The following is a 12,141-nucleotide window of genomic DNA, read 5'->3' as shown; positions in this document are numbered from 1 at the left end:
AGTTTGGTGGTAAGGACATTCTCATGTCCAAATTCAGAAACAAGCACATAGACTTCACAAACAAACACAGCATAGTCCAGGCCCTCCCAGAACAGTGGTGGGGACGTGGATCTGCACCCTCGGGCTGAGCGTGGGGTCTCATCCGAAGTTTGAGGGAGGCGGGGCTGGTCCTGCCGGGCCCTTTGTGCCTCGGGGAGTCAAATAGCTCACAGTGGCGTCGAGTCGGCAAACGGGATGGCAACAGTTGTCTGAAGGAGAGAGGGTACAGTTTTGCCAACTCAGATCTATTCCAAGCCTGTGAGTTCTAAGTATGATATGGTACCAACCTCACTTAGTTTGTTTCTCCCTGGAAATAGAACTCCGTGTTCAAAATATAAAAGAGCATAACGTGTGAAGAATATACAGTAGAATTTGTCGAGTAGCTTACATAAGAATATACCAAAGACAAGACATTTAGAAGGAGTACTGTGCACTTTGGGGGAAAAAACGGGTTCGTTTTCACTTGGAATGTACTACGTGAGAGAAGCTCTTTGCCTTGGCTTGATGAGATTTTCATGAAACCGTTTTCTGTTTGTTTTAAACACAAGACAACTTTGCTACACAGATGCTTGAGCGTCCGTGTGATTAAAAGCGTCCTGATATTGTTACCCAGCGAGGAACCCTGATCTCACGTGCCACGTACAACATCCCCGGTGACCCCTGAAAATAGGGTGTTTCCCTACGTGACACGTGGTTTCTGTGTGGGTTTTAAAGTTCATGCCCCGACGGTCGGTTCTCTCGTCCTTCTCCACGTGGGCTTCAGATCTGCTTTTTCTTTGTTCTCCTTTTCCCCCTTTCTCTTTGTTTTTGTTAAGGGGTGGGGGAGTTTCAGGAAGGAATCATTCTTTCCCTTATCCCTTGCACATTTAAGCTTTGCTGATTGTGACCTTTTAATCTTAACTAAAGACACAGAAACTCATGCACAACATTAATCTAATGATTGAACGTGGCTGATTCTTGGGAGGTGTAGACCTTCGGCGTAGGCTCATGGTGCATCAGAGGATTGATCCCTGGGGATTTAGGCCACAGAAGCACATCTGCAGGACTGAGGCCTCATTAGCTCTCCTTCTGTGCTCTGCAGTCAGCCCGGGATTCAGCTGGTCGCAGACCCTCTGCACGTTCTGCTGGCTTTGTGCTCTGCTTTTCCAGGATTGATTATATAACATTCTTTGTGGCGATGGCCGCTTATGTAGGGAACTGTTTTGCTGATAGAAACAAAAGGTTTGGAATAAGAAGAGCTTTGTCCTTGCATGATTTTGGACCCTCTCCCATCCTGTAGGTTTGCCGACGGCTGGTTGTTGGTTTCCTGGACCCAGGGTGAAAACCCCAAGTCTCCAGGAGATGATATCTGCATGCAGCCTTTTTGGGAGGCAGTTATATGTGCCCTATTAAACTTCACAGAAGGCTTTTTATCTGCTGACCACTTATTGCACATTAAAACGCGGGTGTCAGAGTCCTGAGGGCAGCTCTGTCACTGGCCAGCTGTCACGAAGCCAGCAGAAATTTGCTTTGCTGGGCTGTGTAATCTGAGGAGTCCAGATCTTTGCAAATTCAGAAACAAACACATTTTGAAACTCCTAGATGCGGTGGCCCCACTCAGAAGTCCGAGGTTTGAGGATTTGGGATGTATAGCAAAAACGTACTTGTTTCAGAGTTCACCAGCTAGAAATTTGTAAAGAAAAGATTCAGTTTTTCAGTTCAGATGATAGTGAAATTAAGAGTTCATGAATGTGTGTTGCACGTGGTGAGGTGGGACACTTTCTGTCCCCTTACAAGCACTAAGATCGTGCTGACTGCAAACTTCAAAAGCTGTCATGGCGAGTGAGTCATAGTGGTTTGTGGCAACAGCTGGAGGTGAACCCAGGTCTGGCCATGCTGTTAGCACTGAGGTTGAATTCTCCTAATTAGAAAAAAATAAAACAGTATATCTTTTTTAATGAAGTCAATTTGACACTAATTTAACATAGCTTCCAAATATTTAGAATGAGTCTGGGTGTGCTTTGGCCATCTGCTGTAAATAACCTGCAGGCTCTGGCAATGGATCCTTGGGTCCTTTTCTCTGAATTTGTGAGTTTTGTTTCTGGACACCCTGTGTTGACATGTTAACATGGTCAGGGGTGGGCTTATGTTTTATAGCTCAGGTGCCAGTTGGACATCCATGGCCACTTAAGGATGACCAGGGATGGGAAGGGGACTAAATTAAGTGCCACCAACAGGAGGGAGCCCTCCCAACCGTATGGCAGCTGACATTTGAGCTCTTTGTCGATAATGATTGACTGCCTTCTACCATCTCCCTGTTATTTCTGTGATTTCTGTGCCTGTGACCTGAGCGTGACACCATGGCTAATACACAGGGCTTCTGTTCTAGGAATCAAGGTTTGTCCTGCAAATTTTCAGTAAGGGTAGTTTGAAACAGTATCTGTGTGTGTATGCAGGTGGGAATGTGCATGTGTGTGCAGGAAGATGTGTGCAGGTGGGTGTGTGCATGGTGTGTGTGTGTGCAGGTGGGCATGTGCAGGCAAGTGTGCATGTGTGCATATGTGTACGTGTGTGCATATGTGTACGTGTGTGCACACGTGTGGGTGTGTGCATATGTGTACACGTGTGCGTGCATATGCGTACGTGTGTGCATATGTGTGCGTGTGTGCATGTTTGCATATGTGTATGTGTGTCTGCATGCACAGGTGTGCGTGTTAACTGTCAGAAGAAGAGAAACTGGGTGGGGCTGTTTGTCATCTTATGAATTCTGTTCCCTCCTGCAGCTCCTGTCTTCCCAAGCAGACCTCCACGAAAGAAGAAAAGCAAACGCTTTCATTCCTTAGACATCTAAGGATCCCTTTTAATTTCATAAAATGTTTTCCTTCAAGTGAACAACGGAAGCATCCCACGGCACTTGGGTCCTTTCTTCATGTTCCCACCTCCTGTTCTGTTCTGTTTTCCCCCCCACAGAGAGCCAATTTCAGAAGCAACCTAGGTCTCTAATCACCTGATTGTGTGTCTGGAGGAAGAAAAGAACGTGGGCTTTCTCTCACACCCCCCTCCCATTCTTCTGTTACGTTTCCCCACAGAACATCAGTTTGAAAGGGATCCTGGTCATCAGATCTGAACGTGGGGCTGGAGCCAAATATTTACGTAGCAGGAGCTTAGTTCCCGAATACTCCAGGAAGTGCAGGTGGAAAGGTCCAGAATCCGATGAATAGGGGCTTTTCTCAAAGTCAGAGACCTTCTTGAATTGGTTGAATGAAGGAATGAGTGAATGATTGCCTTGTTGATTAGGAACAAATGCATATACATGACTGAGGTCTTTGCCATGTTAAATGGTAAGTGCTCAGGAGTGTGTGAAGGATTGTGTGTCCGGCATGGTGGTCAGAGGCAAGGCTGTCTCTGAAGAAGATATTATGACTGAGGAGATGTTCTTGCAAAGATGAGAGTTAAGAAGGCAGCAGTAAGAGAATAGAATAAGAATATTTGATGAGGGCAGAAAGGGGCCTGGGATGGATAAGGCTCGAAAGGTCTTCATTGGTGGTTTGGGAAGCCCGCTTTGCTGGTTTCTGAGCTTGTTAGGAGTTAATGTGGTGGTTTGAGATTGACCCTGAGCTTCATTCACTTAAAGGATGCAGGCTTTGAACCTGCCCTAACCTAGAATCAGGTCCTTTTTTTACTCTGTTTCAGATAAAACATGCCCCAGTGTAGCCAGCAGCAATATTCTTCGTTGCAGGCCATAAATCCTAGTCTGACTTATTTAAGAAAAAAATAAATAAAGGGCATGTAGGGTATATATCATGGGTCTCAAGAATTAATAAGAGACAGGGTGGGGCATTGGGCTTGGTGTCTGAGAGACAGTGGACGGAACAGCTGACCCCAAGCACCTCTTCCTACCCACCACTGTGAACCCCTTCCTCGGTCCTTGTCATGCTCACGACAGGTACAGAGACTCTGGAAAGGTTCCCACTGGTTCTCATGTCTACTTGATATCTGTGCGGGGGGTGGGAGAGGGGCCCCGTGTGGTTCCCATCATGAGACATGGTGTCCGGCCATTACCTGTCACTAAGAGCACATCCCACGGGAGGAGGTATTTGCCTCCTGAGGAACCCGGGGTGCTGTTGGGAAGGGGGTGCATGCTGGGTGTCCCCAAACCCCAGCAAGGTCTGGGACATCTGTGCCTGGGACTTGCCTCCCTTTGTCATCCAACGGACATCAGCAGAGTTGCGACGAGTAGACAGTGGGCCAGAGGTGGACGGAGAACGGAGGGTGTTCTGTCTGTTTTAAACAAGCTTTTGGTTGTAGAGTAGATGTTGATTTACAGGGGAGTTGTGGGGCTGGTGTAGGACAGACCCAGACCCCTCCTGGCCGGTTTCCACCATTAGTCACATACTACATGAGTGTGGCCCATTTGTCACAATTAACCAACCAGACTTGATTCACATTCTGCTAGTCTCTGCCCCGTGCCCACGTTTCTGCTCCAGGATCCCAGTCAGGACGTCGCGTACGTGTGGTCATTGGGTCTCCTGAGACCCCCCCCCGCCCCGTGACCGTTTTTAAGTTTTGAGACTTAACTGTTCAGAAATTTATTCATTCAGTCACTTATTTATTTCATTGGGGGGCGTCTGGATATTTATGTTACAGTTTGGGTTATAATCCAGTAGAGCGGATGGGGTTTCTACACCTCATGCTGCTGACATTTTCAGATTGGGTAGTATTTTGTTGGGGGGGGTCAGTCTGGGCCCCGCAGCCTCCCCAGCTCCCACCCACTCGGTGCCGTAGGACATAAACCCCAGTTGCGACACCCCAAAATGTGCCCAGATATTGCTGCACCGTCCCCTAGGGGAGAAAATACCCCTGCAAGTTAAAAACAACTGAACTAGATTATGATCATTGGGGAAAAAATGTTTACAGAGTGAACTCACCACTTGCACAGAGGAGGGTTCAAAATTTAGAATTAAGGTGACATTGTATGTCGTCAGATTGTTCTCGAAAATCCTTTAAACTGCGTGCAGTGTACATTCTTCCTTCTGGTAGAACGTCTGCTCCATGAGGCAGAAGCTGTCACTGCTTACACTGCTTGGAAGGAGCAACTTTCCCCTCCTGCCTCAAAGCACAGAACCTCAAGGGCACCGAAAGTCAGCTTCCTCTTCCCAATTGACTTGGGAAATGGCCAGAAGAGGAAAACCAGGAAGTATCGGGAAGCATTTCACGTGCTCTTTTCTTACTGCGGGAAGCTGTCGTGGGTTGGCTTGTGGGGGGTCATAGGAAGGAGGGTCTCCACACTCCCCTTCGGTGTCTGTCCCTTGATGCCACACCCAGGAAATGTGGGAGAGGAGACAGAATGAGTGGACCTGAGTGGACATGGCAGTTCCCATCCTCGTCATGGTTCAGGGACGTTCTCTCTGGGACAGGTGGACAGATGTGTGGATGTGTTTTGGCAGAAGGTGAGTAATTCCTCGGGAACTACTGTTCCTTCTTTGACGAGGGGGCTGGTCCAGCGATTTTTATGAAAGGGATTTCTTATGTGGTTAGCCTTTTGGGTTTAAATGCTATAATCAGTACTGTTATTTTGGGGACAGACACGCAGACAGGTTGTCTTGCAGCCAGAGTTCTCTGTGGTCATCTTTGGCTCTGCAGGCTTCCAGCCACTGATGTTTGCCCTCTGTCACTTTGGGCTGACCTTCATCTCCATAGAAGGCCCTCACCATCCTGTCAGCCTGCATCGTAGGGTCACCCATGGTCTCCTTCTCAACCAGACTGACCAGCTGGTGGGAAAGGGCCTCGGTACGTTTCTGTGTTGGCACGATGCCTGCTGGAATGCTCTGGTGTCCCTGGCGAGCTTTGGTCCACAGATCTGGGTGAGCCGGAAGACATGGTGGGTGAGGAAGCTCAGGCTGGGTCATCCTGGAGTTTTACCCCCGCCTCCCGGCACATCACTGCACTCCGGGGTGGGGAGGAGTACCCCATGCCTCGGCCGGGAGGAATCTGAGTTGGGTTTTGGTCATAAAGGTTGTCTGTTCCCGTAGGTCTCCGTGGAGACGTCCATGTCCCAGGAGTTGTGGTCAGCCGTCCACGGAGCTGTGGGGCAGCGTCTTCATGTTCTCCTCCAGCACGTTCCGATTCTGTTTCTCTGTGTGTTGCTCTGGGTCCTGCAGGGGAGACGTGTGGGGCGGTGGGGGAGGGTGGGCGTGAGACCGCGGAGTGCGCCCCGAGTAGGGTTGATCATTCCCACAGTAGCCACACTTGTTATCTGTGTCAGGCACTGCTCGGGGCGATTCAGGTATTTTTTAAATGTTTAATCCTCGAAACAGCCTCTCAGATCGGGCGTAATTATTACCTACATTTCCAGAAGGGGAAACTGAAACCCAGGTGGTCCGGCGACTTGCCAGAGTCCCTGGGGTCAGTGACATGTGCCTTACCGTCCTGAGAACGTGGCCTTGCTGACACACAGCCCCCGGGCACAAGTCTGAAAACTCGCCTGCTGGAGTGCACGGTAGGGGGGCGGCCACAGCATCTCCGAAATCCATTTTTTAAAAGCACTTGAGAGATTGAGTCACCTGACGTGTTTTCCCCAGTTAACAAGTCCTTGCTGAGGGTGGAGCTCGGTGCTGGGGATGTACAGGGACAGCACTCCGGACCTGGCCCTTGACTGGGGGACGGAGCTATGAGAACCAGCCTGTTTGTACGGGGGCTGCAGGTGCCGACGCAAGCCTGGGAGTCCTCCCGGTCCCTGCACGTTCGGTGGCTCTGAGGGACACTAGTGGATTGGAGTGACCCTGTCCGGGTGCTTCACGCGTGGTAATAACCACGAGGAGTGGCACTTTCCAATCCACGGGGCAGAGTTACCTGCGGGTAACTGGGCAGAGAGCACGCAGCGTGGGGTCGGGGGGCCCTGCCACCTGGTGTTGTGACTCACTGTGTCCCCTGGGAAAGTCACCAGAGCTCACAGAGCCTCAGTTTCTGGTGTCGTGTAAGTAAAAGGCCACAGTGAACCTTGAGCAGAATGTGTGGTCTCAGATGAGGCAGTGAGTAAATAACCAACCAACCGAGAAATGCATCAGGGATCAGCCGGAAGGCAAACGTGACTCAAGTCTGTCTCCAATAAGCACCATCAGGTCACTGTGAAAAGGGGAGTTAACACAAGGCTCAGGTCACTTGTGCCTCAACTAGGAAGAATAAGTAGAAGAAGGAACGCACTCAAAGCTGCCTATGACGCATTTCCTTGGATAACTTAAAAAGCAGCTACTTCAGTGTATATTCTGGAATGAGATGGTAGAATGAAGCCAGAAGTCAACATCTTTTCTCCCAAATCTGAAGGTATGAAAAGCAAATTGATTAAAACAGACCAGCAAAAATAATACCAGCATCAACAAACAAAGGACTGGTGGGGGGTCAGCTAAAGAGAGAGCAGAAGTTTCTAGAAATCGGTTCTGTGCATCTCTCCACAGCTGCATGTGTCCCACTCTCTCTGCGAGGGGAGACCGTAGGGTGATGGGTTCAGCAAGGCTGTGCAGCCTCTGATGTTCTTCCTGTGGGGATGCCGCCCCCGAACGTGCCCCGGCCTCAGCTCACTGCTTTCCCAGTAGAACAGGGCAGACGTGAGGATCTGGGAGTCTTAGGCTAGACCACAGCACACTTTGACCTTGACCTTCCTCTGCAGTCTCCAGAACACTTGTCCTTGGAGTCTGGAGCTTCCATGGGAAAAGGCCAGCTGGTCTTCTGGGAGAGGCCCTGAGGCTTCATGGACAGGGAGGGACCACCTAGGTGGACCCAGGCTTTGCGCCATCCTGTCGAGGCCCCAGGTATGTGAGTGAAGCTGTCTTGGATGCTGTAGACCAGCCGGTGACCTCAGCCGGTTCCAGAAGGGACCAGATGGATCTCACAGCACAGCCCTGCTCACATTCCTGGTGCATGAAGTTGCCATGTCTAAAAAGCTGGTGTAGCTTGCTGAGCAGCAGTGGGGTGTTGGGAGAGGGCTACCTGGGGCCGTCAGTAAGTGGTCATCATGAAACATTCACCAGAAGGCCCCCTTTGCCCAAGGACCCAGGAGAACAGGTGCACGAGGGCCACTGGCTCTGCAGCTTTTTCCCTGCTGTCTCCTGCTCTGCTGGAACCTCCAGGGCTCCCCGCTCGTAACCTGCATCCCCCACGTGTCCTACCTGAACTCCATCTGGCCTCTGAGTGTGTGTGACCGATGGGACCTGCTGGCAGGAATCTCGTGTGGGAAGCGAGGTCTGTGTTGTTCTCTTCTGTCTTGCTCCGTGGTCCCTGCTCAGGCCAGAGCGCTCCGCCGTGTGTGGTCCCCACACCCACCAGACAGCGGTGCGCTAGCCCCATTTCCTACAGAGAGACCTTGCCCTTGGCCCCTTACAACGCTGACTCTGTGCTGTGTGCTCCTGACTCGGGAGAGGGGCGTCCTGCAGGTGTGGACCTCGGGGCTCCATCACTGTCGTCTGGCTGGTCTTCAAGCGAGTTCAGCCGCTCTGTAACCAGCGCCCTGTATTCAGGAGCTCTGCTCTCATCCCCGATGTAACCTGTGGGTGTAGCCATTTGAGGAGATATTTTCTGTGGCGGCAGAGTATCCTTTCTGATTACCTCTACGTTGTACCTGAAGCAGGGACAGTCCCTGGGCTTTCTCGTTCGTGTTGGTCTCAGCTGGGAGCAGAGGCGGAAGGGGCTTAGGCAATGCAGAAATAAATTTAGCCAAACAGAAAATATAATAGATAAGATACAAACTTTGGAAGACCCACAGGCAACAGAAAGAGAGCATGGCGTGGGGAGATAATATTTTTCTCTCTACTCTGTGAACTCCTTGTGCATAGGTGAAAATCAATGCTTGTATTTCTTTCCCTTTCTGGTTTTGGGCAGTTGAAGGGTAGGCAGTGATAAAAGACACCGTCTGAGGATGCCCCTCTTTTGAAAAGCAAGGATCCAAGACACAGAGATGAACGGAAGTTATCACCTGAAGCCCAAGGTTGTTCAAGCAGATGGGAGATGTACACACAGAGGGTTGAGTGAACTCAGGCATGGAATGTTTGAAAAAACTGTAAAGGGAGGATAGGATGTAGCTCCATCCATCAGCGCCCTGGCTGAACTCTCTTCCTGTTGAAAATTCAGGTGCTGATACGCATGTTGAAAGACAAAGCATGCCAGGTGAAATTCATCCACAGTATGTCGGCACAGATGGAAGGCTGGGGTCTGGGTCAGAGTTGTCCAGGTTGGGCACGGATCAGATTAAAACAAAGATGGCAGCCCCTTTAGTAAATATATTGCAGGCAGGCAGGAAGAAAGAAGGAAGAGGGACAAACATGTAAGAGAGGTGAAGAATTTATTTTGGAAGAACACATAAACCAAAGGCAATAAAAAGAGACAACTCTGTGAGTGCTTAAATGGGTAGGGAATTTTTTTAAAAGAACATGAATTTAACAAGTCAAGAATTCAAATATGAAAAAAAACAAAAACAAAGAGACAGTGAGGTAGACTAGAGATCTAATCCATTAATGGAGGACCCAAACAGCACCAAACAGAAATTGCAAGGACTACAATAGACATGGGTGAGGAGGGGAATCGTTGACATATATGGAAATAATTGAGGCAATTTTGGTAATGCAAGGGGCAATGCAAGAATTGAAAGAATTAGAAGAAGGGTAATGAACACGAGGAGGAAAGGTGATCCAGCGTGAGGATAATCACTGTCCCCAGAGTTGGCAATAACACAAAATGAACAAAACAGGTCTTCGCAAATATACCCTTTTTTTTTTTAACTGAAAGAATAGCTACATCTCTGAATCCATCAGGCATATTCTGTGTTTGCAGAACAAAAGAATGTTAAAGAAATCAATACCAAAGTATAACTGAATTGTGAAATTTCAGTCATAATGAAATCATGAGCTACTCATTTGGGCAGAATACATATTAGTGAGAACTGAAGCGATGGCTCTGTCCTTTTCAGAGACAGGAAGACACGATGACACGGAAGTGTCAGTTCTCCCCAAATTAATACGTGGATCCAGTGCAGTTCCAGTAAGAATAGCACCGGGGATACCTTTCGGGGAGCTTGGCAGGTTGATGTTGGAATCTGTGTGAAGACCAAAAGGCCAAGAATGGGTAAGACTCTACAGAGAAGAATACAGATGGGTCATTGAAAATCCATGGATATTCGAACAGTGTGAGAGTGGAATGTGAGCGGTAAATACAGTAATGGACAGAGAAAGCCCCAGAACCACCGTGCAAACATGAGACTTTGTGGGACAGAACTGCAGTTATAGGTTTGGCGAGAAGAGATACACTTTTCAAAAATTGAACTGGGGCATTATCCACATGAGAAAAAGGGAATCCAGTCTCTATTTCATGCCACTTATAGACGTCGATTTCAGATCGTTTAGGCATCCAGAGGGAGAAAAAAGGAAATCGATGTAAAAGAAAGTAGTAAGCATATCTTTATAAGCTCTGCAGGGAAAAGATTTTTTCAACAAGATATCAGAACAATGACCACAGAGGGAACGTCAATACTTTTGATTCCATTTTAAAAATAAGTATTTTTTAAAACAAAAAAGCAAATCATAAATTTGGGGAGGGTGTTTTTAACACATAAGATCAACAAAGAATTAGGATGGAGAATATATAAAGAACACCTGTCATGCAAAGGTTAAAAGCAAATAAACAAATAGGAAAATGGGTGAGGGTCCCTGACAGAAGAGAAAACACAAGGCAGCAATACTTTTAAGAAAAAATACTCCATCTCATCAGCAACCAGAGAAAAACAAATTAAAACCATAATGCAGTTCAGATTTGTAACCACCAGGTTGCCGAGAGTCGGGCAGTCTGCTGCTCCCCAAAGTTGTGAATGCGGGAAGAAGAAAAGCCTCATTTTTTTGCTGCTGGAGGAAAACACGGTGCAGCCTCTTTAGAAAGTAATTTGGGGTTACTCTGTGATAGGGGAGGTATGTGAACATGATGATCCCACATTTCAACTTCTGAGCTCTACAAACCTGTCTACCTGAGGGCACAAAGCGATATTCACAGCAGGACTGTTTGTACTAGCACAAACCTGGAAACAACCCAGGTGACCACCGCCAGGATAGTGGATAAGTGCACGTTGACATATTCCTACAATGGGATCCTACACCTTCATGAAAATTGTCCCATTACAGCGTGGATGCATCAATACGGGTAATCGCAGACCTATACTATGAAATGCGGTGGAGAGTTGCAGAAAAGTATGTTTCTGTGAAGGTAAAACATAGACATCAAATTAACAAACTGTCCATGGATGATGGATATATGTATTCATTTAGGTGCAACTGTAAAAGATAACAAGGAAATGAGTACCAGATTCAGAATAGTAGGTCCCAGTGGGGATGATGAGGATTTTATTGGGGAGGAACATGCAAGAGAGTTCAAAGGCACAGAACACATACTTGTTCTTCATTGGGGTGGTAAGTACATGGGGTGCTTACTGTCTTCTAAAATGCCCATGCGTGATATGTACTCTTTAAACTATGTTATTTATCATTATTGTATATCATTATATATATATGTACATAATTTTTACTAATGCTTTATACATACTTGTGTGTGTGTGTGTGTGTGTGTGTGTGTGTATGTGTGATACGTGCCAGATGTTTAAAACATTTTGTCAGCAAAAAGTAAGTCACTTGTTGCTTATGAGGGGAAGAAATTCAGGCTGGCTTTAGAATTCTCCACAGTAACACAGAGTACCATTCAGTGCCAGAAGATGATAGAGCAATGTCTACACGTTAAGTGCTCATTAAAGATGTTGGTTATTTTACATTTGCATAATTCTGTTTCACAGAATACTGTATAACTAGTCTGATATGAAAATTTTGCAAAACATTAGGTCAAAAAAGTGAAGTGCAGAAGATGGGATAGGATGGATGGATGGATGACAGGTGGGTGGATGGATGGATGGATGACAGGTGGGTGGATGGATGGATGGATGACAGGTGGGTGGATGGATGGATGGATGACAGGTGGGTGGTTGGATGGATGGATGACAGGTGGGTGGATGGATGGATGGATGACAGGTGGGTGGATGGATGGATGGATGACAGGTGGGTGGTTGGATGGATGGATGACAGGTGGGTGGTTGGATGG

At 47.8% G+C, this 12,141-nt stretch overlaps 1 protein-coding gene across 1 annotated transcript in view; it reads left to right on the top strand.

Annotated features, from left to right (window-relative positions):
* Nucleotides 1–12,141, top strand: part of TMEM132D (transmembrane protein 132D) — a 547,747-nt gene that overhangs the window by 143,139 nt on the left and 392,467 nt on the right. The window lies entirely within an intron of this gene.

The sequence above is a fragment of the Eumetopias jubatus genome, unplaced genomic scaffold (assembly GCF_037043125.1).
Source record: "Eumetopias jubatus isolate StellerSeaLion01/CBP00866 unplaced genomic scaffold, mEumJub1_p1.0 scaffold_16, whole genome shotgun sequence".
In the NCBI taxonomy this organism is placed as follows: Eukaryota; Metazoa; Chordata; class Mammalia; order Carnivora; family Otariidae; genus Eumetopias; species Eumetopias jubatus.
This window is presented reverse-complemented; position numbering and strand designations above follow the sequence as displayed.